Source organism: Monodelphis domestica, chromosome 8 (genome assembly GCF_027887165.1).
Source record: "Monodelphis domestica isolate mMonDom1 chromosome 8, mMonDom1.pri, whole genome shotgun sequence".
In the NCBI taxonomy this organism is placed as follows: Eukaryota; Metazoa; Chordata; class Mammalia; order Didelphimorphia; family Didelphidae; genus Monodelphis; species Monodelphis domestica.
Window position 1 is genome coordinate 183,613,307 of NC_077234.1, and position 25,684 is coordinate 183,638,990.

General features: G+C 38.6%; 1 long non-coding RNA gene across 4 annotated transcripts in view; it reads left to right on the plus strand.

Annotated features, from left to right (window-relative positions):
- Nucleotides 1-25,684, plus strand: part of LOC130455875 (uncharacterized) — a 366,804-nt gene extending 341,120 nt beyond the window's left edge. For 3 of the 4 annotated variants that reach the window (XR_008914079.1, XR_008914076.1, XR_008914077.1), the window contains exons 3-6: nucleotides 13,613-13,728; nucleotides 16,536-16,673; nucleotides 19,161-19,245; nucleotides 25,167-25,684. This is a non-coding gene — a long non-coding RNA (uncharacterized LOC130455875). Of the gene's footprint in view, nucleotides 1-13,612; nucleotides 13,729-16,535; nucleotides 16,674-19,160; nucleotides 19,246-20,277; nucleotides 21,026-25,166 lie in introns of those variants that run through there. The other variant, XR_008914078.1, reaches the window with a different exon arrangement.

Sequence of the window (25,684 nt, forward strand, 5' to 3'; positions counted from 1 at the left end):
ACGGTATCCTTAAAAAATTAAAAAATGCAAGCAAGCAAGCAAATGCCTCAACAGCAATTTTTCAGTGACAACTGGAGTAAGCAAGGATGTAATGTGTTCAAGAGAAGTATAGTTCATCAAAGGGGAAATTTTTTATATATCTGTTATATAACAGATATTTGGATGAGTTATTTAATTTATTTTATTATTAATTTATGGGATTTTTCTAGAGGTTAGTTAGATGCATACAAGGAGGTTCCATGGAAAAAATATTTCACAAAAATTATGAGGCAATTCATTGGCCCTGTTCATACCAGAAAACTGAATAATTTAGAGAAAGAAAACTAACCAGAGCATAGACTTCTGGGTCTGCAAAATATTTAGCTACTCATGTTAGAAAAAGTAGAATGTGTCTTCAGAACAAAGTCTTCAAAAGATGAATAAGTATTTGACAAAAAAATTTGAAAAAAAATTCTCTGGCAAAAAAATAATTTGCCTTTTTTGTTATATTACATGATTAAAATGTATTTTGGAATTTATAGTGATTGAGAATGGACATGGGATTTTAATGCATGTGTATATACAGTAAATATCCATATAAAATAGCTCACAGAACACCAGCCCCAACATACCCAGATACGTGACATGAAAATGCATAAAAAAGAGAGATGGGGTAAGAATATCATAAATGAAATAGGCATGTGCAAATACAACTCATTCCCAATAAGAAGGTTCAACAGCTGAGAGGGCGACGCAGCAAGGCACTGTGGAGTGCTTAGGGCATGTTGGAGCACAAAAGACAACACGGCCATCCAATGCAGCTGAGGAAGTCTCCAGGTGTAACGATTTTTCGTGCCACTGGACCCAGGCTTCCAATGCCGAGGCTGTCTCTGTGCATCGACTCTTCCACTTAAATCTCCTTCATGCACAAGTGTTTTTGTGCACACTCATCTACATCACAGATGAAAGCGCACAAAGACAATCATCATCCTCGGTTACCGAGAGACTACTACTACTATTAAGTTTGAAGACTGAAGTCTGCTTTGACTTGAAATCATCCAGGCAATTTCAGTATTATCTGGATTGTGGTCTACCTTAACATACACATAATAGTTAAGCAGCATATTCATATCAGGGACATATCATTCCAAGTAACTCCTTCTAGGTGCAGATCACAAATATCTTCCACCATACAAGAACACAGGCAATGTATTTGAGCTGGAAAGGACTCCTAGTTCAATCCTTGAATTTTATAGGTAAGCATACTGAGGGCCAGAGTCCCCCAAAATAGTGAAGCAATATCTTTATGCCTGGCTATTCCCAATGGAATGGATTAAACTGCTTATTTATTAAATTTATAGATATTAGTTCTACATTTTAAAAAACTCTCAACGCAATATTTCTAAAGTCAAAACTCCCATGAAGTCCCAAACTCAGCCCCAAATAACCTGACTTTCAGAAAATAAATCATGTGAGTAGAGTCTGTGATCATCATGTGTCATTAGTTTGAGAGAATTCCTCTGGCATGGAGAAGAGATTTCTAAATCAGCTCATAGAAAGAAGATGTATTTTGGGAATCAGTGTAGAATGGGAGTGGAATTCTTTTTATAATTTAGAAAAATTAGGGAAAATGGTGGTCTAAGGGATATCTCTCAGGAAATGTGATCAGAGAAATATGTGGGCCAATCATGTAGTAAGAGCAAGGGATGGGTAGCCTGAGTACAGAATTGAACATTGCTACTTGTGAAATCTAAAAAGACCTACTCAGAGGAACTTCTCCAGGATGTTGGATAGATCCTATGGGAAAATAGATGTGAGAAATTCTTAGGATAAGAAAGCATGATCTTCAGTGATGGAGGAAGTACCCATCCATATTAATGAGATCTTGGATTTATTGAATAGGTACATTTTTGTTCTCAAGATCCTTTTACATTCTTAAAAATGACTAAGGCCCTCCCATCAAAAGCTTTTGTTTAATGGATTATATACCTAATGATATTTACCATATTAAAAATTAAAAATGTTTTAGAATGAAAATAGTTTTTATCTTAATTGAAAGGGTCTCAGGGACCTTCAGGACTTCCTGGGCCACACTGTGAATGACTATACTAAAATATTAAAATTAAAGTATTTAAAGGAAAACAACCTGCTAGTGTGTGTATGTATATGTTCTAATGAGCTGGGGTAAATGTATATACTGAACTAGGCTATCCTAGGTCTCATTCAATGAATTGGCCCATTTACCCTAGAGAAGCAATAATGGTGATCTATGGGATATTGAACATCTAGAGATTTACAATAATCTAGATAATTTTTGCATTTTGTAAATAAAACAAAAATCTATTTCTGCACTAAGTCAATAAATGCATAATAGATAAAAGAGCTGATCAAAAGTGACAATAAAAAGGCCATCAATGATTCTGCTACCATAGGTATGATATGCTTTGTTTCTTTGATTTGGGAGGGCATAGTGCAGACAGCATTAATATCTCTTTCTTGTAAGATGGCAGTAAGATTCAATTATTCAGTGACTAATGCCAGGTTTTTCTCCTGTTCCTTTCTCTTCATTATTATTTCTTTTTCCTCATCTTCCCTTTCCCTGTTTTCTTTCTTTCCATTTTCTTCCTCTTCCTTCCCATTTTCTTCTTCTCCAGCTGTCCTCCTCATTCCTTCCACAGTCTCTCTTTCTTTTCCTCCACATCTCCTTATTTTTCTCTTTATTATTACTGTTCCTATATTCGTGTATAAACTTCTTAGGGAATTAGTTAAGCACGCTTAGAAGTTGTATTAATTCTCTTAGGCTACAAATCACTATTTCAGTGCACTAAATGGTCCCCTTGAGACTTACAAATGAATGCAGTATCTACCTGATTAACTACTGAAGAATACTTTATTTCAGCAGGATTCCAATGTTTATGAATTACCTTGGGTTACATGAAAGCATATTTTCTTGAATCCTCAATTAAATGTATACTCATTACTAAGGAAGTACCTATCACCAGAGAACCTATGGATGCAAATAAAAATCAATTTACAAATATAGGCACATAATGTCTAGGATAGTTTTAAAAGTAGGTCATAGGAACTGGACTTGTGCTTTCACTGGTATAAGGAATTCTCAATGAAGAAATTCCCTTAACCAATGCAGCCTGATGCCTTCTTTCCACTGTATAATCATAGAGAGTTATTTAGATCATGAAAACATTCCATTTTTGCTCAGTTACACAACCAGTATGTATGAGAAGTAGGACTTGAATGCAGGACTTCATGGCTTCTAAACTACCTATCTACTATGTTGTGCTGCTTCTTTCCTAAATGTGATGTCTTCTACATTGAGGAGCTTTGAGGAAAGCCTTGGCAGCTCTAGCCTAATTATGGATTTGTCTGTAATACTTTAAAACTGTTGTGAAATTTATAAAAATTCAAGAGGTTCCATTCAGGGAACATGAGGCAGAAGAACTCAACTTTCCTAGTGATTTCTGGATAGAAAAGCGTCTAAGATTTGTAGATTAAATAAAAAAAAATGGATCACGTATCACTTTTGTAGACCTTAAGAACTGAAAAAACAGCATGCCATTTTGGTGGCACCAGCATCAGAGCTATCAAAGAAGACATGAAAGCCATCAGACCACTTAAGAAGACCCTACACACACACACATATGCATACATATGAAACATACACCCACCAGGTTGTCAGGGATACCTAGAAAAAATCATCTCTGAAAGCAAAGAAATTTCAAGAGTCCCTAGGGTCATTTTAGGGACACAGACCAAACTAAACCCATCAATAAAAATGTCTAAGCAAATTAGAATCCTAGAAGAAAAACCTGTTAGAAGCATAAAGCTAGACCAAGATCACACCAGATCTGACAAGTGACTTGATTAGAGCAAAATGCACTAGACATCCCAGAATTGCTTCACATCATTAAAGTAACAATATGGACCTGACCTGGGCTCTGGGGTTCTCTTGGCCAGTTGAAATATGGCCAATGTATGGATTACATAAAAGTGTATTATGAGGTAGATGAAGCTGATCTGAAGCATTCCCACTCTTCATAGTACTTCCTATCTTCCCCAAGTCTTCCACTTCAAAGATCCTACCACTGCTATCCATATTCTTGTCATTCACCCACAAATATTCAGTTGTCTTTCAAAACCCATTTAAAGTTCCATCCCTTCATTAAAGCCCACAGAGACATTTCTCTTACTCCTTATATACTTCCCAGATCACTTATTTATTTAGATTATACCTATGGACACATATATTCTAGCTTGATCTGTCTTGGACTTGAATTATTTAATGTGTATGAGTCTTCTCAATAAATATCCTCTCCATATCTACATTGTAAACTCTGTAAAGGCAGAGAGCCTGTCATCCCCCACTTCCAGGAGAAGGGTAGTACTCAGTATATTCGTTAAATTATCTCTCCAACCCAGTAATCTGGTGTTCCTCCTGCCATTCAGCATACACAATATACACACAATGCACAATTTTTATTTAGTTGGCTAATCACTTTACTAGATTCTTTACCGAGGCCTTTCCTCTTAAGTACTTTAGCCACCTAGAAATTATGATTTCTCTGTCCTTCACCCCCAGCCAAAAAACTTCTTGATATGTGTCTCCACACATAAGCTCTTCTTGCCTTCCAGGGAGACAACTGGCCAATGTGTTCAATCCATCCACAATATGATGATCAAAGGAGAAGACTAAAGGAGATGCCCAGTTTCACCCCCTTCCTTTCCAGCTAACAACTGTGCACTTAAGTAGTGACTTTATGGAAAAATGTTCTAGATTTTGCTGCTTAATCCAAAGGAATAGCATTAATGGTGAGTCCAAACCTGGAAGGGAGAGAGGGTAGCATCTAGAAAAATCAGCAGAGATTTGTGGGCATGTATTACTTTCTAGTGATTCTTAAATCCCACATTGTAATTACCATCCTGTAAATATGCCCACATATAGCTAGCCTTGGGTCATGACTAGGTGGTTTTCAAATTTTATGTACCCCTCCCAGTTTTTAAACTAAAAATTATATTTCATTTTTCATAACTAACCTACACAAATAATTTTCTTTGTATTTTATTCAGATAAATTAGTAATATATTACAATTGTGTTACAACACAGATAAATCTTAAACATACTATCAAAATGATGAAAAAAATAACATAAGTAATCCTTGTATTGCATTCTCTATTTCAGGATCATAAATTTAAAGATAGCCAGGACCCCTAACGGTATCTAGTCCAATCCCAATCAATGTAAATTCTAGCCCAAGATTTGTTAATCTTTTTGTGTCTTGGACCCCTTGGTCAGTCTGATAAAATTCATGGATCTCTTCTCACAATATTTTTAAAAAATCATGATTGGAGGAAATGTTAAATCTCAATGAGAGGTTACTGGATAAAAAGGACATAATTTTCTTCCTATCCAAGTTCAGGCACTCCTGAAATCTAGTCAGGTACTTCATGGTTTGAGAGATCTAATTAATGATCTCTTCTCTCACCTGCTTCATCTCCTCATGCCTTTGACTAGCCTAATATGACCCCTTGTGCCTTCTTCAAAACAAGTAGAAATGAGATAAAAATTCTACTTTCAGGCAAGCAAATTTTTGGAAATTGATTTGCATGCATCACATATATTGCAATTGGTGGAGCTTGTGACTAAAAAAAAAGTCATTTCCTGTGATTCTTGAAAATTACAGAAAATAAGCTAGTAGTTGCCCACAATGGCTATTGAGATTCAGGCAGCCATCTGGAATAGAGAAAAAGCAGACCATGGTGAAGGCTTAGGAGGTAGATCCTCCAGGTACAAATTGACATCTAGGAAAACATTAGGTAATATGTTTTGGAACTTGCAGAGGGGAAGAAAAAAAGTATTAAGATAAATGTATGTCAAACAGACAAATTTGGACTCCTCCAAGGGGATCTGACAAGTCAAACATGCAACAGTCATAAATTACTCATAAGAGTAAAAATCTTGTCATTTATAACCTTTTAAGCCACAGGCTCATTTAACACGTCAGCTCATAGATGATCATCTCAGACGAGTCTGAGTGGGGATTTGTTTCACTTCTGATATGCAGAAGTGGGCACGAGCCATGCGTGATCTGCAAAAGACTCCCACTCTTGAAGCCCTAGAATGAGCCTGATAGATAACTAGGGTGGCCTCTAGTTGATGAATGTCAAGATTTGAAAAACATTTCTATCCTCATGAAGAAAATGAAGATGTGATTGGAAATGTCATGCCTTGAGTTTTATCATAATGAATAATTTTAAATAAATCCTGCCATTATTCTATTTATTTGGGTGTTTTTTTTTTGGAAGTCATTGGAAGTCAGTGAGGCTGAAAGTATGTTTCTACTGGCTCGACATATTTACCCTATCTTGTAATCATCTTGACTACTTTTTCATAGGCAAGCTATAATTTGAACTCCATTTTTATTTCAAATATCTCAAAATATTGTTGGCAGAAGAGAAAATATTGTCTCAGAGTCATTTTAGAGATATTCACAGAGGCTTCAAGAGTGTTGGCAGATGGATGGCTCACTGGATAGAGCACTGGACTTGAAATCAAGAAGATTCATCTTCCTGAGTTCAATTCTGACCTCAGACACTTACTAGCTATATGACCCTGGAAGAACTCACTTAGCCCTGTTTACCTCAGTTTCCTCATCTGTAAAATGAACCAGAGAAAGAAATGGCAAACCACTTTGCATCTTTGCCAAGAAGACCCCAAATGGAATCACAAAGAATCAAAAACAAAGGAACAACACAACAAAGAGTTATTTTTGAGAAAACAAGAAATACTCATATGTATATGCTGTTTTGAGTATGGCAATGCTCTTTCCTCACAATTACATGGTGAGGTAGTTTTAACAAGTCATATTGTTTGCTAAGTCAGACACTGAGGCTCAGAGAGTTTTAGTAATTTACTCAGGGTCACCTAATTGACATCTAGTTAGAGCCAGGATTCCAAGTCAGGCCACCACACAGCAAGTCTATAATGCAGAACAGAGATTCTTAACCTTTTTCCTATGGTGGATCCCTTTGGCAGTCTGAGGAAGGCAACAGATCCCTTTTCAGAATAATGTTTATAAATCATTGAAAGAAATGCCATATTTCTAATATCTATACATATATTTCCCATCTAAATTCAAAGACTACTTAAAATCTTTCTATGGATCATTGGTTCATGGACCCAAGGTTAAAAGCTTTTGGTATTATGGATAGAATTCTGCCCTGGGATCAAGAAGACACGGGTTCAAATCTCATCTCAAATACACTGGCTTGAGATCATGAACAAGTCATTCAACTGGTATGAATATCCATTTTCTCTTCTGTAAAATGAAGATATTTAATCCAAATCCCTCTAGGGTCCTTTCTAGTTAAAATAACAACTAGTAAATTGACATTTAAAACTACCTGCAATATTACTCGGAAGACTCTAGAAATTGGATGTTTGGGAAACAAATGCAAGTTTTTGAAAGAAAAATAGCAGAAATCTGTATGTGCTTAGAGGGTGAAGTGGGGAGGGGAAGTTTTTGCATGCTTTATTCTCAATACTCAATAAATATCTATATACACTCAACCATTTATTGCTTGACTAATTGAAGAAGAAATCTCAATGGGGATGGAGGGAGGGAGGGGGAAGGGAGAGAAGGAGGGAGGGAGGACAAGGGAGAGGTAGATGGAAAAGGAGAGGGAGGAGGGAGAGGGCAAGGGAGGAGTGGGGAGAGGAAATGGAAGAATAGGAGAGGAATAGAAACAAACTTCACTGTTTATATTTCAGTTTTCCATGTCTTCCTCAGTTCTTTCAATCCAGTTTCCAGAATAGCCTTGTCACCAAATGTAATTACTTTTTATTATTCCTCAGTGTCTTTGATTTCACCAAAACATTTGGCACTATTAACCATATCTTCCTGGTTCTTCTATAATTGCTCCTCCATCTCCTTTTCTAGATTTTCTCCATCTTTTTGCTCACTAAATGGGACCATTTCATAAGATTCTTTCATGAACCTTCTGTTTTTATTTCTTAAAACTCCTAAATAAATGATTCTCAGATGTATAGTCTTGACTCTGACCTCTGCTCTGTGCTCCAGTATTGTATTTCTATTTTCTGGATATGACAATAACACTTCAAACATCAGACCTCAAATTGAATGCATTATCTTCACTCCCCATCCCTACCCTCTCAAATGTTCCCGTCCTTCCAACTTACCTAAATCTGTTCATAGCACAGTTCTCCCATCTACTCAACTTTGCGAGCTTGGAGTTGATTTAAACTCTTTCCTATCTCTTATCCTGCATGTCTGAGGAGTTGCTAAGACTCTGATTCCACTTTCAATCTCACATCTTTTACAAATGTGCCTCACTTTCCAAATTTACATTTCCCCACTTTAACCTATTCTTCCCTCTGCTTCCAGCAGTCTTCCTCACCTACCCAGAGTATTATATCTCCACCCTACTCAAAAATGTTCAGTGGCTACCAGAGTCCTCCTCAATAAAATACAAACTCACCAGACTGGCATTCAAGGCCCTCTAACATGTTAATGATTGTATATATCATCCCTTATGCATAGACTACCTCTCCTGCTATCTCTGCAATTGAAAACCTTTCCTTTGTTCAAGGCTTAGTTCAGATAGTCATTTCTTCCTCTATGAAATTTTTCTTACTTTCCTAGAATCCAAAAGCGAGAAGTAATCCCTATTTCTTCCTCTTACATTGCTCTATCAAAATTCTCCAATGCACATTTTACATTCTAATAGATTATACAGTAATTATCCATTTATGTTTATTTTATTTCTACCCCAATATATTAAAAGCTCATTTGGGGAAAGGATGATATTCAGCTTCATTTATTTTCATCCTCAGTACCCAATGTAGTAGGAAGCTAATAAATGTTTGTGGAATTGAATTAAATTGAATTATGGCTCAAAGAATGAAAACAAACTTTTATTTAATCTCAATCTGAAACTTGGTGGATGGATTCTATAATTTGAAAGTAGCTGATACTTTTTATTTGTTGTTGTTGTTTGGAGTTGGGAGTGGGGAACTAGGCCTGTATATCAAGTTATAAAGAAAGATCTAGGAATTGAATTCATTATCCTAATAGAAGAGAAAGGCAAGACAGTGGCTCAGAATGCAGTGGACGACCTTGGCATCTTCAGTGTCTAACTAAACTAAGTGACGTTTCCGTGGTTATTGGAACAAATTATTCTCATCCACCCATTCAGCTGGAGAATGTTCTTATATGCCTTGGATAGACATCCCCACAACACACCCAGTTTGAGGTCAGTTGGTTCCCCTTAACCTACTTTTGGTCATTTACTGAGATAGTTTTATTGAGTTGTGACTGCTGCCCATGCTCTAGTTTCTTGGAGCCACAGGAGAGACTTGGGAGAAAGATGGATACCAAAGATGGATAAGCAGCCCTGAAAAGGGCTCAGCAAGCCCTTACACCAGAGATGCTAGTCTTCCCTGAACACTCTATACATCCCTATGGAAATAAACTATAGCTTCCCCTGAATACTAATAGGAAATAGATGAACTCACTGAACATATGATAAACTTAATAATGGATAATTTTCTCATTAGTAGAATGAAGGAGTTGGACTTGGTGGTTTCTAAAATTCCTTTTTAATTCTAAATCTATGATACTGTATCTTTATGAGGACTTTCAATTATCTTGATTTTTTTGTTTGAGGTTCATTCTCTGCAAAAGACAGTATAAATAATAACTTCCTGGTTTGTCCTAAAGATAATGTTATCCTTCAAAAGGTGGAAGAGCCAATGCAAAAAACTATTAGTTTAGTGAGAATTGACTACTTTGTGTTTAAAAAAAATATGTGAAATGAGAAGAGGAAAGGTGAATAAAATTTGACAAGCATTCCAGATTTTCAGACAGCAGATTTAAGAGAAAATTTAGATAGAAGCCCATAACCTAAAATTCTTTAAGTGAAATTAGCCCAAGAAGGATGGAAAACTCTCAAGAAGGAAATTTTAAAGACAGAAAGAGAAATTACAAAGTATTATGATTCAGTCAAAAAGATATGATTTGGAATAAGACAACCTTTGTTTTTGGTGTCTTATCCACCTAGTAGACTGTAAGATTCATGAAAAGAGAGCACTGTGTGATAGAATGGCTAGAATGAGGGAGTTAGAGGACTTGTTTTCAAACCCCTGTTGTTCATTAACAATGTTATATTGGGCACATTGCTTAAAATCTCTGGACCTCAGTTTCTTCATCTGTAAAATGAGAGAGATGGAATAGATGGCCTTAGAGGTCCCTTCCAATTCTAAATATATACCATCATATCCTGTGATATGATGACTGATGAGATAATTCTGATGAAAAATAAAGTGAGTATCTAAAAAAATGCTATAGCATCAGAGGAAATTAATTCATGAATTTATATTTTAAAAGACAGGTAAAGATCATAAAGCAAGGAAAATGATTGAAAGAAAGATATAAAAATGTGGCAGTCCTATCAGAAAAGTGTCAGGAGTGCAACAGCTCCAGATGAGCTGCAACTAGTGAGAGAGGACAGCAAAAATGTCAGCCAATCAACACATATTTAAGTGAATATTATATACCAAGTATATTTGGAATATAAACAAAGGCAAATAAACAAAATAACCCCAAAATAAGCAGTCCTTAACCTCAAGGAGCATAAATCCTGATGGAGGGAGACAACATCGAAATAAATAGGTAAATAAAAAAGGTATACAGAGTAGATGAAGGTATATTGTATCATAGTGATAGATAATAAACTTCTTAGAGAAAACTGCAAAGTCGTGTCCCATTCTTAAGAAAGGGATAGCTTATGAGTGTATTGGCATTGGTCTACAATCATTCTGGGAGTTTTGATGAACTGAAAATTTAACTTCAGTAAAAGTCACAGAAACACAGCATCTCAGAGTAGAAAGGAGTCAGTTTGGGGTTAGCTCTAACTGTTAGGAAATTTTTTCCTTGTATTGAATTGAAATGTATAAGATAGCTCCCTCTCCCCACAAAAAGAAACCATAATATGAACACAAACTATATTTGGAGAAGGTATTAATTCCAGGGTAGTGAAAGCCATCTGTGCCCTCCTATGGTTAGATCATCATCATCATCATCATCATCATCATCATCATCATCATCATCATCATCATCATCTGACAACAATTAAAAATTATGTATTGGTGTTGTTCAATTGCATCTGACTCTATTTGAACCCACTTGGGGTTTTCTTGACAAAGATAATGGAGTGGTTTGCCATTTCCTTCTCCAGCTCATTTTATAGATGAGGAAACTGAAGCACATAATTAAATGACTGATCTATGGTCACATACTAATTAGTGTCTAAGAACAGATTTGAACTCAGGAAGATGAGTCTTCCTAACTCCAGGCCCAGGGCTGACTCCATCCATTGCTCCCTTCTACCTACCAACATTTGTATAGTGCCTACTATGTGCCAACCATTTTACAATTATTGTCTCATTTGATTTAGATCTAAAAGGAACTCTTGGTTTTTGTTCTTGTTATTTAAATTCTTACCTTCTGTCTTAACATCAGTATTAAGTATCCATTCCAAGACAAAAGAGTGATATAGGACTAAGCAATTGGGGTTAAGTGACTTACCCAGGGTCACAAAGCTAGGAAGTATCTGAAGTTAGAATTGAACCTAGGACCTCCTGCATCCAGGGCTGGCTCTATATGAACTGAGCCATCTACCTACTTCTGGAAAAAAAACAAAAAACTTTTGGAGTCATCTAATACAATCACATTAGCTGGGTGTTGGAGTAGATAGAAAGCTGGATATAAAGTCAGGAAGACTTGTATTTTAATCTGACCACAGACACTGGCTGTGTGATCCTAGGCAAGTCACTTCACATCTGTTGGCCTGTTTCCTCATCTGAAAAAAAAGGGACTAATAGTGCTATCTAGCCTCTACCTTCCAGGATTGTTCCAAGGACAAAATGTTAATATTTCCAAAGCACTTTACAAACTTTGAGGTGCTATATAAATGCTTGCTACTATTATTAATACTCATTATTTACAGATGATTTAACTGAGGCCACATGAGAAGACAGGACTCATTGGGGGGGAAACACTGATGTTTGGAAAGATAGAAGGCAAAAAGGAAAGGAGATGGCAGAAGATGTGATGGATAGAGAATGTCATGGAAACAAGAAATATGAACTTGGACAGTTTTTGAGAAATAGTGGAGGATGGAAGGGCCTGGCATCCTATGGTCCATGGAGTCAAGAAGAGTTAGACATAACTGAGATCCAGATAGGTTGTGACTTATGTAAAGTATATAGGGATTAAATGACAGAGTCAGGATTTGAACCCACATTCTCTGACTCCATCCCCATCTCTCTTTCCAATATAATATACTGTTCCCCATTACATTTGAGTATTGTTTTAGTTCTAGGTACTCCATAACAGAAAGGCTATTTGTGACATGTCATATGAGAATAGTCTGAAGAAAAAAATGGCTATTTAGTTTGGAAAGAAGAGGACCAGGTTTGTTATATAAAAGAAGGATTTGAGTTATTTACATTGTCCCAAAGGACAGAGCATGAAACAATGGCAAAAGATGTAGAGGAAAATTCCAGTTAGATAAAAGGAAAACAAAAAACTTCTTATCATATCTCTTTATGGCTCAGTTTCTACCTCTATAAAATGGATCAAAGGATAATAGACCTTAGAAGCCATTATGTCCAGCCTTCTCATTTTACAGATGAGGTAACTGAGGCACAAAGAGGTTGTCATTTGCCATGTCTGAAATAGGAATTGAATACAAGTCTTCCTGACTCAAAGTCTAGTATCTAAAAGTACTTAGATTACCTATCTCACAGAATTGTTTTTAAGGAAAACCCAAAGTGCTATAGTGATTTGAATAATCATTAGTAAGGGTATGAGAAAAATTCATGTATAATAAAAATGGGAGGTATTATTAGATTGTTAGTATGGATTTAAATAAATAAACCTTAATGTGTAATAAAAATGTGAGATATTATTATTATTGATAAAAACATGATCCAATCAATTAAATAGAAAAAATAATTAAAAGAGTATTTTGTTTTTATGTAGAACAAAAAAAAATTGACAAAATTTTTGCTTTCATATCAGTTGCTTTCTATTCATCAGCTATAAGTAGAAAAAACTGTACTTTCCAAAAGATGCTAGCTCAGTACCAACTACTCTGACATGCCACTTTGGTTAATACATTAGCTGGTTATTATGGAAATCTGTTTTGGTTATTAGCTAGTTATTCACTAGTTATTTAGCTGAGTCAGACTGATTATGTTAAACTATAAATTCTTACTGCATTTAACCCCATTTTCAAAGTAAGGAGAGACACACAGTGCTTATAGTAATCATTTCGCATAAAGCCTGGCAAACAACAATTGCTTAATAAATATGTGTTTACTGCTTGTTGAAAGAGTGTGTATATTGTGTTTTTATGAACATACCAAGTCAAGTCTATGATAAGGTAGAGACCTGAAACAACAATTTGGACAATTTAAGCAAAAAATCAATAACTGAGAAAGGAAAACTAAGCTTGAATTAATTATCCAAATTATCTGTCTATATTAATTGAATACACCAAATAAATACTTGACTCTTCATTTGACCTTTGTAGACACAACTTGTGGCACTTGGCAGCACTCATAAGCCTGAGAAGAGAAGAAAGCATAAGAGATAATGTGGCAGGTCTACGTGCAGGAGGGACTTCAGGGAGTTGAGGTGATTATCCAGGTAATTCAAATAATCCGATACAATTCTTTTGATTCAATTGCCTATATATTTCAGTTTAAAGTTTTTTTGTGTGTGTGCTCGAATTTTGTTTGTGTATGCCTAAAATAATATATCCTGCTCTTGGGTGTGTGTGTGTGTGTGTGTGTGTGTGTGTGTGTGTGTGTGTGTGTGTGTGTGTGTGAGTGTATGTGACAGAGAGAGAGAGAGAGAGAGGGAGGGAGGAAGAGAGAGAGAGAGGGAGAGAGAGGGAGGAAGAGAGAGAGAGAGAGAGGGAGAGAGAGGGGGAGGGAAAAAGAAAGAGAGGGAGAAAGAGAGAGAGGGAGGGAGACAGACCAAGACAGAGACAGAGAGAAAGGGAGGGAGGGAGGGGGAGGAGAGATGGAGAGACAGAGAGACAGAGAAAGAGAAAGAGATATAGAAAGAGAATCTAGGTTGAGCTATGTCCATATCCCCCCCAAAAAATGAATTAGGAGGGAGGGATTAAATTCAGTAGAAAATGGATGAATTTGGCAAAGTTTTAAATATCAAATTAACCCATTGTTTAATTCAATGGTTATTGAGTATATTTAATAAATGTTTGCTGATTGAGTGAATAAATTTTTATACAACTTTTTTTCTTAGTCACTGTATATATGTGTATATGTGTCTTCACCATAGGATATTAGTGCTGTCAAGTTTGAAGGGCCAAGTATTCTGTGTACCATTTCTCATAAATCTGTCCAAAGATGAAAATTATTCCCCAAACTGGCCTTGAATTAGAAAATTAACTCATTCACTTTCCTTGATGAGGATATATAGTAAACTGCACAGAGTTCAAAGTTTTTTGTTCATTTTTGTATCTCTAGTACTATAACAAACTGCCTGGTACAGAATGGTCAATTAATAAATGCTTTGGCTGACTGATTGATGTATGTGGCCTTCATTAATGTTGTCAAGAGATGTTTATAGAAGATAAAAATTAAAAGAAGATTCATAAGAAATTGGGAAAACTTTTCAGTGACTGTCTTACATTTTGTTACTTCAAATGAATTAAAAATGGCAAAAAGACTCTTAAAAAGTCATGTACTCTACTTTAACTTGGTCAAATAAGTCCAGCTTCATTCATCAAGCATTTATTAAATTCTTCCTATGTTCACAGCACTGTTGAAGGCACTGGGGACTATATAAAGATATATAAGAGCCAGTCTCTACCTTCATTAAATTAACTGCATTTTGACATCCCAATTAAGTTAAAATATAAAATAAGCATGACATTACATGTTTATGTAACTAGAAATTTTAGACATACAACTAAAATTTTAAAGAGCACTTTATTAATCATTTTTAATTAATTTTAAAATAAATAGGTTTTTACAGTAATGTAATTTTTATTTCTGGAAAGAGAAAAAAGTATCTTTGCAAAGCCAGCTTCTTTGTTCAGTTAGCACTTTAAAGTAGTTCTTCATTATATTATGTACTTTACAAATACAAAACCAGAAACACCTTAACATCTAAGCCTTAAAGAGTGAAATAACTGATCTTTAACAAATAAACACCTTTTGCAAATTTGAAGGTTTTAGAGAAATACAAAATTAAAGCATTATTTTGTAGAGCTTTTCCCTCCTTACAAATCTCTGTTAATCCTCCACAAAATCATTTGTTAAGCTACTAGAATATGAAACTAGGAGGTAGAGAGAGGGCTGAGGATGGAGTTTCTTTTCCTGTGACTTCAGGATTGATCTCTTAGAATCCCTTCAGTTGTTAAAATCTTACTATTCTTCAAAGTTCAGCTCAAATGCTAGCTTCCTCCATTTTATCTCTATCCCTTCCTCCTAGGTGGGGGAGTATTTTCAGATCCTGAGTTGTATGTTATATGTGTCTTCTATTATATACTAAACTTATTACATAGTTATGGTTTATATGTGTAAATTTTACATTCCCTTTACCTATACTCCCTCTACCAGTTAAGCTCCAAGAGGTCAGAAACTTAATTTTTTCTGTATCTTCACCAGCCGAGCAGTTTCTATGTGACAAGAGTCAGTTAATAAATGGTTGTTGAATTGACTTGGGTTAAATAAAATTGTAGTGAATCTCTAAGCCCTCATTGCCTCATTTTAGGGCAGTTGGGGTTATATAAGTATATGTTCCTTCTGCACCCAAGAAATTTTTAAAAAAGAAAACATTTATTGAATACTTAGCAACAAAAGACATTATTTTTATTTATCAAACTAAAGAAATGAAATTTTAATCTTAATTTCCTAAATTAAGGTTCTATTTTATTGTTTATATCACGCTTTAATAATATAATTAGAATTTATATTTTAAATTATACTTAACATAAACCTTTCAAAATGAATTTTTGAAATTAAATTTCTAAATTAAAAATGTTTTGAAATACTAACTGTGTCTAAAACATTCCTTGTACACTTCCCTCTGTCAGACCATCAGAGGTCTCCACCTGTGGGCCTATTTTCCCAAAGGAAAGAGAATTTCAAGAGCAAAGCAATACTTATCTGAGTAGGAATCACCAAATATGCCTTCCAGTGTCCTTAATCTGGAAATTACAACCCCTCTCCACAATGGGTTAACTCACAAGACTTTTGTCTGGTTTTGGAGTCCACAACCTTTATTTTTATTGATTGATTGACATGGCATTCATCAATGTAAAGATGCTTAAAGGAGAGAAAAATCCAGAGAATAATCATAGGAATTTGGGAAAACTTTTCTGTGGCCGCCTTACATTGTACCACTTCATCTTCACCTAATAATTTGCTGACATCCGAAATAGGTTAATTCACAAAGTCTTTGTGCAATGTGTCATTTAACAGGGGGCTCCTGTCACCTTGTCCTGAAACCCACAAAGAAGAGCCATAAAGGAAACTGGTGGAATGCTTAGAGCAGAAGGTTGGAGGGGAAGGGCTTCCAACATGATGTCCCAAGCTGTGGCAGAAACCCAAGAACCAAAAGTTAGTAACCACACAAATCAAATGGGATTTAGTTATTTTTTTTTACTTAAAAATTAGTGTCCAAATTATTGCAAACTTTGACTCAATTTGTACTTGTTCTCTGGAAAATTGACAAGATAATTCTTGTAATATGCTAAAAATCTTGACCAATAGCCCTTCACCCATGCTGCAGCAGAATTGCCATTCCATATTCTTTATATGCTTTTTTTTTTCTCCAAAGCTAGTAAGTTCAGGGGAGAGGAGGGAAAGGTGTGATTTAACTGTTATTTACCATTAGTTTTAGTAGGGGTGTATTGATAGAAAGGTGAAAGGATAAGGGGGGATAAGCACAATTTAAATGTGCCCCCCAGATAAAAAAGTGTTTTTAGATGAGGAGAATGTTAATGCCTTTACACTGCCCCTAGAAACATATTCCTGTGTATAAGTCCCACACACAGATATGTGTCTGAACATACATATGTGCATAACTATATTTACTGCATGGTTTCCCCCACCTACCCACCCACAAAGGGTGAGGGGGAAAGTCACAGAATAGCCGAGGTTGATATTGTTTCACTTTCAGTTCTCTGCTCCTTACCTCATCTCATTCTTCCTAGGATGATTACCTTAGCGTCCTATATGCACAATTTAAAGGGAATTACCTATTACTTCAATTATTTGTTTCTTATCAACTGATGTTACACTACAAGGATTTGCATTGAAAGGACACAAAGAAAGAGCAAGTCATGGCACATTGCCAAATAAAAGAGTAATGTTCTGGTGAATTTAGCCTAAATAATTTACTGCTATATAAAAGTGGAAAAGTGGAAGGTGAACCCTTTGACCAATAAATCTCCTCTGCATGTGAAACCCTTATCTTGTCCCCTCCAATATATTCCACACTAGGAAGCCATCATCATTGGCTCTGGTTTGTTATTTGTAAACCTTGATCTTCTGCACTCGGTGTCCTAAATATGGATAATTAGCATCAGTTTATCACGCCTCTGCATATTTTCTCTTCTCTCCAAACATGCATGCGTCTATTGGCTGCCATTCTGCCACAGAAGATTATGGAGACAGATTGCAGAGAATGAATGTGCTAAACGAGATTAGGAAGGAATAGAAATAGCAACTTGGCCAATAAATTCCTCGTGAGAGCCTTATCATACAATTACACGTTGACTTGTTTCACACTCTCCCAGCCTCTTAATCCAAGGCCCCCACCAAGAATAAAATTTCACTAATTTCTGAATTACTGCATATCCTCCTGACTTGTCACTGAGAATGGTTAGAAGAAGCAATCCTGTTGAAAACACCATGTCGAACTTTACAACTAAAAAGGCAAGTTCAAAAAAAAACTTTAAATGTTGAAATTTGTGTCTGAGATATTTACAGAATGTAGCAGAAGATGCAACAGTTTGGGGCATCTGAAAAATGAAAGCACAGAGGTTTTCTGTGTCCTTTGCATTTCCAAATTCTCTAATTTTGTCATGTTGGGTGAATGGCAGAATTGTCCAGAAACTGGAATTGCTGCTTTTATTCTGAATTGCTTGACCCATTTGCCTTCTTAATTATTATTACAATTAATGTATAGCAACAATAGAGATAGTGCTCCTCTGTGATTTGGGGCAAAGTACTTACTCTCTCTGGACCTCAGTATTCTCATCTGTAAAATGAGTTGGTGGGACCACATGATCTCCAAAGTCCCTTCAAACTCTAACATTCTTCAGGTCTGTGATTATAAGTGTGTGTGTATGTGTGTGTGTGTGTGTGTGTGTGTGTGTGTGTGTGTGTGTGTGGCTATGTATATAATTAGAAAAACTCTTGCTCTGATTGCTTTATGAAAGATTAGAGTCAAGAATTCCATGGGATGGCAAACTAGAGAAGCGATGTCATAGAACTTCTACAAAGGAAGAGCTTCTCCTGTTCTTCACCTATTTATCATTATTCTCATTCAGGCTTGATAAGAAGTTAGGCATTTAAAGAGATGCATTAACTCTTTCAGGCCACTAGGGGACCATTTAACACAATGCCCAGTGATGCATTACTGCACACCCACAGGATGAATGGCATCCTGCTGTGAGTAAACACTACAGGACGGGGGGATGTTTGTGTCCATTGCAAGGGATGGAAATCCTGGTGAAATCTTCAAAATGATAAATTTGCACTTGAAAAAATAGCAGGACAGGCACTCTAGGGAAGGAGGGAGGTACTGGATGGTTAGCTCACTAAACAGGCCACATTAGCTATAAAACAAGACTTTCCAAGAATGTCCAGTCATAATGCTGTCTTTCCTTCTTTATGTGAAGTGATGGTCCTCACACACCACAGAGAGAAATGAACAATAAGATGCTAAGTAAAAGGGGAACATACTTCCCAAACCTGTTTGAGTTGGGACTTTAAAGACTAATGATTTTTTAGATTTCTTGGAATCAAAAAAACTTACTTTGAGGCTTTTTTACTGACTGTGCCCTCTTTCCTAGTGAAATAATTTTCTCTCTTTCCTAGAGAAAAGGTCAAATTGAGAAAGAAAGAAAAAACTTCCCTCACTTTATATGAATGAAGAGAAAGCAAGAAGTGAAGAAAAGTAAAAGTAGGTACCACTGAGCAATTAGATCACTTTATGGAAGATGGCTGTCCCAAGGGCAATAGACACATTGTTGTTTAAAATAATAAACAAGTAGAGTGCATTCCTGCCTGGGACAAAAGCCTTGAGAGTATGAGCTAAGTTAGCAGCTTGAGAGTCAACCTCCTCAGGAGTGTGTCAATTTCTTATGCCATTTGGTCAGAAGAACACAACATGGAACTTCTGTTTTCTTTCCTGTTCCCACTTCTCTTACTCATTGTCATCATGGACAATAATGTAGGGCTATATAGAAACCAAACTCGACAATGCTGAGCTTCTGATTAAGGGAACGGGCCTGGATTCTGATGTTTATGCTTATTTTGGCCCGCTGGCCCCCCATATCTAGTCTATCTTCTGCTTAACTCTCTTTCCTATTACGAATATTAGTGCCTTCCATTTGAATTGTGCTTTATGCTCTTCAAACTGTTTTCATAGCCATTAGCCCATGTGATCCTGGCTACAGCCCTCTGAAGTTAAGGATAAGTCAGGATAAACACCATTATTCCCATTTTCCAGACGCTAAAACTGAGGTTCGAATAGGTTAAGTGGCAAAACCATGACTTGAAACCAAATTTCTTGACCCCAAAGTCAATCCCTTTTCAATTATCTCTCTTGGCACGGAATTCACATTCTACGTTGCATCAGGGAGACACTTTCAACTTAGAACTTCAGAAATTTAGTGGGGCCTGAGGACCTTGGCACAGATCTAGAACCGATACCAGAACCTCCTGACCTCTTTGATAAGATACACTCACCCTGCGGAAGGGAGGAGAATATAAGGGCAAGAAAATGTGAAAGCTTATGGAGTGATATTAATAATTGGCTCCTTCTTTTCCCTACCCCCTCCCCACACTCCATCCCGCCCCCACCCTCACCCCTTTTTGTATATTTCCTGAATTGGTGAGCTTCGTCTGGGGGGAGCCGTTTGCCATTAATCTGGGAACAAACTGCTAACCTCGGTGACTGGTATTTTAGCTTTTCTTTTCTCACTTTTCTTAGTGTGGGGAAAGCAGTAAAGCTTGTGTGGACTGATTGTGAGGGGCTCTGCTGGAATTTGGCAGCGCGAAGGCTTGGAGAGCAGCCCCATGCTGGCTCCTATTCACCGGGCCAGTATTCCTCGAGCTTTGGAAGTTTCACTCAGCCGTGCACTCAATGGCTTCACAAAGCTGATTACAAGCTTCAGCGCATTCCTGAAGGAGCCAAAAGCGACGCAGGTGCAAACGAGCCGAGGGAGCCCCTTATCCCGGTGACAGAATGGGACAAGCTGGGAAAGGCTTGGACCACACAAATCCAAGGCTCACCAGGCAGCAGAAAGCCTGTCTTGGGAACCGGGGGTCATTATCCGCTCTATTCAGCGGGGACCCAGCGGCGGCGGCGGCGGCGGCGGCGGCGGCGGTGGCGGCGGCAGCGGCGGTGGCTGCTGCTGTAAGGGCTGTGGCGGTAACAGCGGCACACAGATCACTGGGGACAGCTCCAGGGTGCTGGGGAGGCCCTGCCTGAGAAAACAGAGGGAGACTTCCAACCCCAGAGAAGAGCCCTCAGCCCCGTGGCAGAACGCAGAGCTGGGTGTCTTCGCATTTGCCCTATTCTACTAAAATCTGCAGATTAAATACGTGTATTGAAAACCAGTCGTAATGCTAATACAAATGTTAGGACTAGAATATCGAGACTAACGACCTGGCTGTACCATGTAGTTTCCAACCAGTCCCCACAAAATAAAGGAGGGGCAAACCGAGATTCACCCTTTGACCTGCGCTGAATTTCTTTTTTCCTTCCTCACTCTCGGAGACCCCACTCTCTAACCCCAATCCCACTTCAAGCATTTATCACGCGTATTCCAAAAATCCCAAACGTTTGCCCCTAGCGAGACTCCAATTTTTCCATCTACTTTCCCTCCTCCTCCAGAGTGTTGACATCTGGGTGCTATTAAGGGAGAAGCCTAAAGTCCTGCTTCCTTTATATGTGATGGAGAAGGGCGAGTTTGGGGTAATCCAGAGATTACTTCGTGCCTAATTCTAGGGGTACTCCGAGCCCGCCCTGCTTTTATTTCCATCCTAACGGTTCAGGAGCAGGAGTCCCTCATTAGTTTGTGTCCCGAAACATTTCACTGAACTGAGCTCAGAGAGGCAAGTTTTCTGCTTGCCTGATCTTTATTCCTGGTCTGTCCTAGTGCAGTGGGAGAGAAGAGCCGCGGGTCACCTCGCACTATAATTAATTACGGCCCTTAGCTGCTACCAATGACTGAGAAATCAGCGTTTCCTGGGGGTGGGGAGAGCTGGCGGGGGAAGATAGGAATAGAGACAGAAATAGAGAGGGGGAGAGAGAAAGAGAGAAAGAAGGAAAGGAGGAGGAGTTGGGAAGAGGAGAGGGAAGTATAAAAAGGGCTTTTCAGTGTGAGATGGTAGACTGGGAGAAGCGAAAGAGAGGAGAAATCGGGAGGGGGGGGGCATATGAACAGAAGTTGGACCTTCATTGCCAACCCACAAACCTATCGTGGCAATTCCATTTCTTTTTTCTCTTTTCTACAAGAGTAGAAAGATTCGGACTTCTCTGTGTACATTAACACATTCATAAACTATGTGTATGTGTGGAGAGAAGGATTTCATTTCTCTGGGATACCTGCTCCTTGCCCTCTGGGTCCTTTGGCCCCAAGCCCCTGCGTGGGAAGCCTGACTTTTCCCGCACTCTCTGCTACTTCCCAGACTCTGGCTCGGCTCGGCCTCTGTGAGCCAGCGGGATAGGTGTCCCTTTCAATCAGCTCCGCGAGAACTGCGCGCGGGTAGACTGCGCCGCAGTCAAGGCTACCCCCACCTCTACGCCTACTTAAGGGACTTTCTCCCACTCTTGAATTCTCTCTGGACCTCAGTTCCTGGCCCCCTGAAGCCTCCTTTCTTCTCGCAGAAGCGCGTTCAGCGTTTGCTGAAGAGGCAGGAGTAACGTTAACGTTCCTTGCTTCAAACACAGCCTCTCTTGATATTCTTTTTTGTTTGTTTTATCCCCTCCCAAGAACTCTCACAAGGTCCAATTTTCCTTAGTTAAGTGCTGGACTCTAGGTCCCGGCGACGGGCCGCGGCGGAAGCGGCAAGCAGGGGTGAAGGGGCCGCCTGGGAGAGAGGGGTCGCCCGCGCGCGCCGCCGCCTTGGCAGGCAGGAAGGTGCAGCGCGTTCTGATGTTCTTTTGTCTGATAACTAATTCAAGTTAATGCGATCTTTATGTAAAGCTAACAGCGGATAATTGTCTATTTTCTCGCCAACAATCTCCATCACAATCACTTATCTGGAAACCTGCGGTTGTATTAATCGTTATATTCCTCCCCACTACCCCACCCCACCCCCAGATAAGCGTCTCTCCAGTCACCAGTAAACACAGGAAGGGTTTTAAACAAATTCCAGGAGCACCGAAGTTTCTCCGAGCAGCGTGAGTCCCACCCATAGACCCAGGAGGGGGTGAGGACAAATAGGAACCTGCTAATAACTCTGTGATGTTTGGGGTAGAGTTTATTGTGGGTGGGTGAGTGGGTAGGGGGAAACGGATGAGGCGGTCCGAGTGAAGAGGGAGAAAGAAGTGGCGCCGACTGAGGGGTGGTAGGCTCAGGAGTGCTGCAAGCGTGGAGGAGGCAGCTTGAGGTCATGGAGGGTGCTCTGTGCCCAAGAAGCGCACTATTAGTGTCTCGGACTCACAGAGAGGTCTTGGAGCTAAATCACATTACTTGAAGCTTTCTACCTTCCAGCAAGAAGCTTGCCTGACTTTAAAATAAATAAATCAATCAGAGAAATGTGTAAACGGGGTGCAATTGGAGAACTTACACTTTCATCTTCCTTCTTCCTTCCTTCCCCTACCCCTGCCTCGCCATGCTCACTTCCCAATCGGATCTCCCTAGCCTCCTTCTCAACCTTTCAGGAAAGAGGCTCAGTATCAGCAACTTATTGGCAATATTTACACTAAACAATGATTGAAATCCCTAGGGAAAGAAAACATTGGCTGTGGAAATATGTTTCAGTGCTCCAACCACCATCAGTGCTGTTGCTGTTAGGTGTAAAGAAATCACAGCAAATGGTACTGAAACCTCTCCGGGGAAAAGGTACTTGTATTACAAAGATTTTGTCTTTTTGAGATGAAGTCAAAACATCAGTGTCAAATGAAAATCATTTTAGTGGTGTGTATGTGTGTGTGCTTGCAAGTGTTATGTGAATGCCTTCAACGAGGTTCAGTGAAACAAAATTTAATTTTGGAACCAGGTACAGTGCTCTATTGCTAATTTGGGGGTGAAGGAGTTTTTAATTCAGCCTTCTCCTCCTTGAAACTCGGATTTGCCACCCGAGTGAACAAGATCCCCTCGTTTAAAATCACGTTTCCGGAAAATAACAAATTCAGCATCAATTCGTCACACATCTCTGTGGTCCCAGGGAAAGAAAGCATTACACATGGGTCTCCATTTCCATAGTTTCACTTAAAAAAAAAAAAACAACAAACTTCTAAAAGTGAAGGAGTGAAACAAAATAAAACAGCCTCAACATTGATTTTAGCTTGAAGTGGGAACAAAAAACGCCTCCCTCAATTCGGGAGATCCTGGATGCCCATAGAAACCCGCAATTTCTGGATCTGCCCATTAGCAACTGATGAGGTCTTTATAAACAAACACGCAAACAGATACTGAAACTGAATAAAGTGTGTGGTTGATTCTTGTCCCATTCGCGCCGGAGTTCCCAGGGCTGCTTTTTCTTAAGGCTTTCGAGAATCATCCCACTTCATCTCTCACCTGAATCTTGTCATCTCTGCCATCTTGAAGTGATCTGTGAACAATACTAGTCCCTCGGACAGACCAAGCTGGTCAATCAGGCAGAACAGACTATGCAAATGGAGTGGAAAGGCGAAGCGCTGGAGAACAGTGGCTCTCATTGTCTTGGGCATTTCAAAGCGCAGAGCAGCTGCAGCAGACTTGTCGTCTCGGACCTTTGGTTGCCACACTAATGTCATCATTGCAAAACATCAGATTTGGAAAACTATACATTCTGAATGCATTAGCAGGCTCTTCTGCAAAGATTTCACTTCTCCGTGACATGTTTCGGAGTCACAGATCCCCTTGTGTTGATAGGGGGTAGGGAAAGAGGATAAGGGGGGGAGCAGCAGGACTAGAGAGGAAAGAGGGGTTTGAAAGCTACAATAGCCGATCGATTCATAGTTTCCTCTTCTGATGCATTCATATACTTTTTAAAGCTTCCTTGCCGCGCTGAGCTTGGACGCCTAGCTCAGGGACACAACCTTCATCCTTCAAGATTAAAATCAAGTTTAGCAAGGCTGTTGCATCTGAATCAGCTTTCACATTTTCAGGAGTTTTCCGATTTCTCTTTGTGGCTCCATAATGCACTAACCTGGGTTTGACGTTCACTAAAAAGTTCATGGTCGGTACTTTTTTTTTGAGCCACACTGAATGAAGTGGTGGGGCTGGCGCGTTACCTACCTGACATTAGGCACTAGACTGAAATGAATGCAGCCCAATAATGTTTTTATAATTGTTAGCTGGAGTTAGTACCTCTCCACAATCAATTATTTTAAAAGACTAACTTGCTAGATTGTCCTTGATATACACGAAAGGCTCATTTAAAACACTGAATTATCAGCACCACTACCAGAGAGCCCAATGGCTTTTACTAGGAAATAAAACTGGCTTAACGGAGTGATATTCAAATGAATTATTAATTAATTAATTGCTCTCCCCCTTTGACTTCTCAGATGACCGAATTAATTTTAATCCTCTCCTCCCCTCCCCTCTTCTCCTCTCCTGTCTTCTTTTTTCCTCTCCATTCAATTCATCACTGCCTTCTTTGTTTTTCACCCCCCCCCCCCAACACCCCACACCCCTCCAACCCTTTCCCCTTTCTCCCTAGGTGGAACTCTTGCAATTAAAATAATCTCCCTCCTTTACCGCTCCAAGGAGTCAGAAATACCGAGAAACCTGTTGCTGAGATCCCATCTACTGACTTTTGTGGAGAGCTATGCATCAGTTCCATAGAGGTGATCAAGACAGGGTGAGGGAGTAAAACGTGTGGCCTTCCGCTTCTGGCTACAACAGAAGGTTGCAGGTGGTGGGCGTGAAGAGATGGGAGAGAGACAATTTCCAGGGAGTTGAGTTTCTGCAAAATCGGACTGTGGCATACCCCGAACCATCGAATATTTCATATCGTGCCCCAAGGAACACGTGGCCATGGCCCTGGGCTAGTTTTTGGCGAATAGGAAGGGCAGTTTTTCTCTAATTCATCTCAATGAAACCTCAAGACTTTTTATTCCGGAGAATGACTGGAAAGGAGGGTGGGGGGTGGGAGAGTAGGTAACCTGCTCAACTATAAGAATATTTTCTGTGTCCTCTTAATCTTGGCATTATAAAATAAATTTAATTCCTCGTGTT